This window comes from Mytilus galloprovincialis, chromosome 10 (assembly GCF_965363235.1).
Source record: "Mytilus galloprovincialis chromosome 10, xbMytGall1.hap1.1, whole genome shotgun sequence".
NCBI lineage: Eukaryota > Metazoa > Mollusca > Bivalvia > Mytilida > Mytilidae > Mytilus > Mytilus galloprovincialis.
The window spans coordinates 29,754,711-29,761,561 of record NC_134847.1 but is presented as its reverse complement, the minus strand read 5'-3'; positions in this window follow the sequence as shown (position 1 = coordinate 29,761,561).

The window sequence follows — 6,851 nt, the reverse complement described above, 5'->3', positions numbered from 1 at the left end:
TTGTTCTACTCAATGGCAGTATAACACTTTCCTTGATATAAGTCCAGATATCACCACGTGTCTTTACCTGCAAAGTCATATTTAGGTATGAAATGTGAAACGATGTACAAATTTGATTTTAATGTCTGCTTTTATGATATAATCATCCTAAAGAACAACCATTGTTTTTCAAAAACGTTTGCTTTCTTTAAGTAAACATTTAAATGTATTATAGTTTTTGTTAATATTTCGAACTTTAGTTGAATACAGGAAGTCAATTTATTTTTTCAGTTTGCATTAACCTTCAAGTTGATACTTTTCTTCCTGTGGTCATACGACAATGTTGGCACATTCTGTTATACAACTTTGATTGCCCTTTATATTATTTACACTATTAACTATATACCGAATGACAAATTTTAGTATTTTCTATTCATTCAAATTTTTAAAAAATAAAATATTGGATACCATGCGTAAATCATACACCATGTATGAATTTTATTTCGTCAAATGTTTAAGAAGCCTTCTGGCAATCATTTTTTTTCCTTCTGGCAATCAAATTTTCTGTTTTTCTTTCTTTTTTTTTTAAATCATCTGTTCGAATCCAATATAAAATGCATACATTGATTCCAGTAAGGACTTCTAATTCCAGAAATATTTCATTATTCCATTATTTTCTTGATAAAAGGAAGAAATAAAAATAATACACATTTTCGTTTGTTTTGAACACTTCTTCGGCACTTGGAACAAAGCGAAATCATACATCTTGAGTTCATCAACTCTTGCAGTGATGACTATAGTCCCAAAGTTTATGTTCATGCCCATTATTATGTTGAAGGTTTTTTTTTTGTATTTAGTTTCTGTGGTACTCCCGGTTTCCTTACAGACACTGTGCCCTATGTGCCATACAGAAAAAAACCCACTTCTATCTGTTAAACTCCTGATATAAAGATATCTTGTATCATTATACAGAACTAGTTCTACCGAAAAAGGAAATGTACTTAGAAGATACAAACGCAATGTTTTAGGTCATAGCAATTTTTTAGACAAACAGGGTACCGTCACTATATTGGCTATTATTTTAGTGAGTGCTTACTTCTCATATATCCCAGTGAATCTGAGATTTTGCATACCTTCAAAAGGTGACTTTTTGCTTCATAGTTCGATATTTTAAATTCGATATCGGCACAGATTTACCACTTAGACCCTGAATTTATGGTAATTGTCAATTTTCATTTCATCAGAACTAACACCACAATCCATAAATGTGAGGCCGTTAGTTTTCTCGTTTGAATATTTTTACATTATCTTATCGGGGCCTTTTATAGCTCACTATTCGGTATGGGCTTTGCTCATTGTTGAAGGCCGTACGGGTGACCTATAGTTGTTAATGTCTGTGGCATTTTGGTCTTTTGTGGATAGTTGTCGCATTGGCAATCATACCACATCTTCTTTTTTATATTAACATAGGAAGGTTAATACGTTACTCTCATGCATGTTTATACAATATGGATTTCAAGTGTTTGTAAATTGCTCAGACACTGCTTTATAAGAAGGGTTAACTGAAAACAGTATTACGGTACGTAATACAAATTCATGGACCGATACGTTAAATCGGTTTCCTTATTCCCATATTTCTGTTACTTACGGTATCTACTTTCTTGTTGATAAACAAGTTATTGATGACTTGAGACTGCTGGAAACATTTCTCCACTGGACGCTGGTGGTGTACAACAAATAACAATATAAATGTAAAAAAGACGTAAATAATAATGTCTAAAAGTTTTGTGTGGACTTTTCTCTTTAAGTCAAATTCTTGTTTAGCTTTTTTAAGATGTTTTCTTTTAGCATGCTCTGGGATAAAAGTCCACTTTTTGGATCTTCTTGGCCAAAAGTTGTCATTTTCTGAAATTAAAAGATAGATTTATTTAAACATATCAAGTGAAGTAAATATTATGTATTGATATTCTTAACGTACATAAGTATGTCTCTTTTTAATTAATATTCTTAACATACATAAGTATGTCTCTTTTTAATTAATATTCTTAACATACATAAGTATGTTTCTTTTTAATTAATATTCATAAACTTGTGGTCAGGATTGTGAAATTGGCTTTTTCTGTGTTAACACATGATTTATGACTTTCAGATTTTCAAATTTAATGTTTAAGATTACAAAATCCAACAATTCTTGAAGATAGTGGTGATGTTCTTTCAAACTTTTATATTGATTTACATCATCTACATCTTATTTATCCAGTAAATAAACATTATGTCAAATCAGGAACCCGTAGTTTAAGGGTTGTCGTTAGTTAAAAATAAGGCCGATTGTTTCTTTTGTTTTATATTTTTAAGTTGGGTTCTTTTTATATGACTATATAGGATTGGTTTTCCTCATTTTAAAGGCCATACGTTTTTCATAGCACTTAAATGTACCAACCTACGGTGTCTATAAAACATTAAAGGTGCCCATTAAAAAAAGAGATCTCCATATCGAAAAGTAAGGTCCCTTCTGTAATGTCAAGGCCACCTATTTGAAAAGTTAGACCTTCGGTTGACAAGATAAATGTGTGTTTGTTCTCTTATCAATAGACAATAAGTATGAAATATTTCTGATTTTTTTTCAAAAGCGTAACATATACACAAGATGTTCTACGAACTGACTTACTGAATGACTTATTGGCTGACAGAACAAAAGCAAATATAAATACCTTTGGCCTCGGCGGTAAGCATTGCTGACTTAAACAAGATTTTTAACGAAAATTGTTTATTTTTTCATTAATCAAATCATTAAGCTTACCTTCATATTCTCGTACAATTAAGGCGGGTCTATAATAAGTTATGTTTCTTCTTTTCAATAGAAATGTAAACAACAGCGCAAAAAACACAACACTGGTTGGTTCCATCACAAAACAATCATCAACAAAGGCTGTCAAAAAGGACACTAGCCAATTCAAACTTTCATAGTAGCCATATTGTAATCCGTACAGCATTACAAAGTATGAAGAAATCAAAGACGTCAAAATTGTTGTGGTCCATGCAATGTATATACCCCACCTCGGAAAGCTGCAAAAGATCTTTAATTAATAGTATTTTTTGTTAAAAACAATTAACAGATCCCAATACACTACTGATATGGATAGATTTTTTTAATCGGTGTGATTCTTTACAAGGGATTTATCCCTCCCTTAGACAAGATACTTGTATGTATGTGTGAAACAAAGCAATACCAACGTTTTCAATTTGTCTTTTAGTTTGGAATTGGAAATACTAGTGTTAAGTGTAGAAAATCAAAATATTTAATACTATTGCAAGATGAAAGAGTCTCAGATTGTATACCATAATACACAACATGAAAATAACCTAGTGAGCATGAGATTAATAGTTTAGTAAACTTACATTGATCGTTTTACTGCCACAATTGGAATCTCTCCTTTATCTGATCTCTTTTTATCACATGATTCGGAGCTGAATACATCAATTTCCATATATCCTTCTCTACGTAGTTCTTTTGTCTTTGATACCAGAAACAGTTTAATGATAACAAAATTAATAGGAAACATAATTAAGCTACTTTCCAGACCAATGATAAAGTCTTTCAGGGAAAATTCAAATTGAAAACCAGCTACATCAGAACTAATCGTGTTTTCAGAAGGAATTCCATGGAACATTATACATGCCAACATTGTACACAGCAATAACGACAATGCGCATGATAATCTTTGAACTCTCGTAAAATCACTCCAAGGTGGTTTTGAAATTATGCTGATCCACAAATGAGCTCTACGCAAATCTGTAGCTGTTCGCAGTAAAAACTGTTGCTTTAAATTATAGTTTGACTCGATTGACAGACAAACTTTGGCAGTCCCACTCTCCATTCCTAGCCAATTATCATGGTAAAAGGTATAAACTTTCTTAGTTTGCAAGTCTTGTATTAGTACTCTCGAAAGAAACCTAAAATATATTATTCGAAATGACTTCAATAATAATCAAATACTTTCTTAAATGATGTTCTATTTAGTGATTTTTGTTTTTGTAACATTCGCAATTGTTCCAGATGGTATGGTGATGTCATCTTACGGCGGCCTAATTATAAGGATTGCTGAATCAAAAGTCATGTACAGAAAATCTCCTTTAACCTTCACCATATTTAGCAAATGAATGTACAAGAAACTAAGATCTGAAATTTCGCAATGGGGCTTTTTTTTTTAAAGATTTTTATAACAGCTGATATACCTTTCATATTCAATAAAACGTGTATACAACTAGAGATTACAATTGAATATAAAATATCTTAATTTGGAGTTCGCATGGCCGAAACTTTGTTTTCTAATGTAGTGTTGTTTTTTTTTCGTTTACTGCCAGTATAAAATTTAAAATCACGAAAACACTGAACTCCGAAGAAAATGCGAAACCGAAAGTCCATACTCAAATGGCAAAATCAAAAGCTCAAACATATAAAACGAACGAATAACAAACATCATTTTCCTGACTTGGTAAAAGACATTTTCTTTTGTTAAATCATACTTCTCTGAGTTTACAAAATTATATTTGACTGCTTTTACCTTTGGCATCGTTGAACTTTTAGACGTAAGTCTTGTAAAATTTTACACCTTGCCCCTTGCAAAATATGATCGAATTTTGCTGACACAGATTAGGACATTTACATTACAATGTATGTGGCAGGGTAGGAAGGGAAATTTAATCATTGAATTTTGGTCATGGATCTTTTTTTCTGTATGCAAATTTATCTAAAGAAAAATGATTCTTGGTTGTTAAGTTATTTAGAAGTCTCGTCCAACGCTCCGGCATACATTTTAATGGAGTAGCCTTTAATAGCCTTTAATAAGAATCACAGCTATTGTAGTGAAGGCAATCTTGATTAACACTTTTTTTCAGCCTGCTAGTTCGATTTAAAATTATAGTCTGACAGATTCAAATTAACAAATAAGTGGAGCAATTTGGAATAAAAGTTCTGTAAAACAAAATCTTAAAATTTCGAAATAAACGATGTTATACAAACCATGATTAACACTTTTGTTCATTCAGCCTGCTAGTTCGATTTAAAATTATAGTCTAACAGGTTTAAATGAATAAATAAGTGGATCAATTTGGAATAAAAGTTCTGTAAAACAAAATCTTAAAATTTCGAAATAAACGATGTTATACAAACCATGATGGCGAGGAACCACTGTTATCATGCCATATAGTCACATTCACCAAGTCTCCTATATCGTAAGAAGAAGTAATTAGAAACCAGTCTTCGGCCCCTGTTGAAAATAAAACCTGCGGCGATGAAGTTCTTGTCAAACAATGCCTTGCAGTATGTCCGTGTTTGCCTTTGATATAGCATGAAACATTTGCTGTAGTTCTAGCGTCATACCGCCACCCAGTGACAATGCACATAAGATATTTAAACGGTTCTGAAGGATCACTTGAACAAGGTGTTACTATACCATCCTACAAAAGATAAGGTGTTAATCGAGTCAATTATTTCACTTAAATGTCATGATAAACTATGTTGAACTTTACAATCGTCAAAGAGCAAAAATTTCTGGCATTCAGCGTCGAAAATCATGACATTTAGATCATTATGTCTTGTATAGCTCGATTTAAACTGTATACAGGAGTACACATTTAAACTTTCGATCTTAACTACTAAAAGTAATTATGAATAGGATGAATATAAATATATGTTTGACCTTATTATTGAATGTAGTTTTATTACAACACATTATCGAACGATCAGTTTGTGTTTTGTTTGAGATAAATTTATTACAAACACATTTCGATTTTTTTTCTAATCTAGATTGAAACTCCCGTAGGCACACTTCAGCATATATATCTTTAGTACTTATGCAAGTTCCTTTTTTTATCTATTTCATTGGCCTCCAGTATTTTTACATCCTTAGATCTAATACGCATTGTGTTTATCGTTTCTTGATGAAAATAAAACAAGAAGATCATGTTGAATGTGTTATATTAACTTTCAATCCTTAAACATTGTTTTATTTACCAAATGTCTATCCCGCCTGTCTTTTTGTCTTGCCAAGTACAGAGCAACAAAATATATAAACCAGACCAATACTACCACGGAAACTACAACTGGGTTGTCAAAGAATGTCAAGAATAGTAAGGCATCTTTAATCGGATCTACGATATTCGGTAAGACAAAATACCCTCCAGCAAAATCCGTCAGATGATCAACTTCACACTCCAAGTTCTTGCTAGATGAAACAGGCGAAACCTGAAAAAAGTGTTACATTTGTCTTAATTTCATTTGATTGTATTACAGTTTGGGTATCCCTACAAAGCACTTTTTTAACGGCAGTATTCGTTTTAAGTTGTCATCGTGTTCGATGGTTTTTCTGACATTTTTTATCTTTATTCAAAAGGAACTGAGGAAGGACTTAAAATGAGACAGGTAATTTTCCTTATAAAGATATAAGTATAAAGATTTAATTCGTCATGTCTTCAGAAATTGAAGCTGAAGCAGTCATTTCATGATATGGTGGAACAACGCATAAAGCTACACAATGCGTCTTATACAATAGACGCTGGAAATGGGGAACGTGTCATAGAGACCAAAGAATAATAATAAAAAAAAAACCCAACAGGTCTTAAACAGCACGATAAAAAAAGTCAACGTATATAAATACATTTTATAATAAGATTGTATGCAATAATATTTTGCATTTAAATTTCTGAAAGAGAAAATTACTTTAAAATTGTCATATCAGAACACAAATTTTCGTATCTTTTAAAAAAAAATTAAATTATCATTATTGCACTAAATGCTGTTCTTAGCATACATTATTGGACAAAGTTTCCCTTTTCATTATTTTCTATATATCTAGGGAGAATAATACATA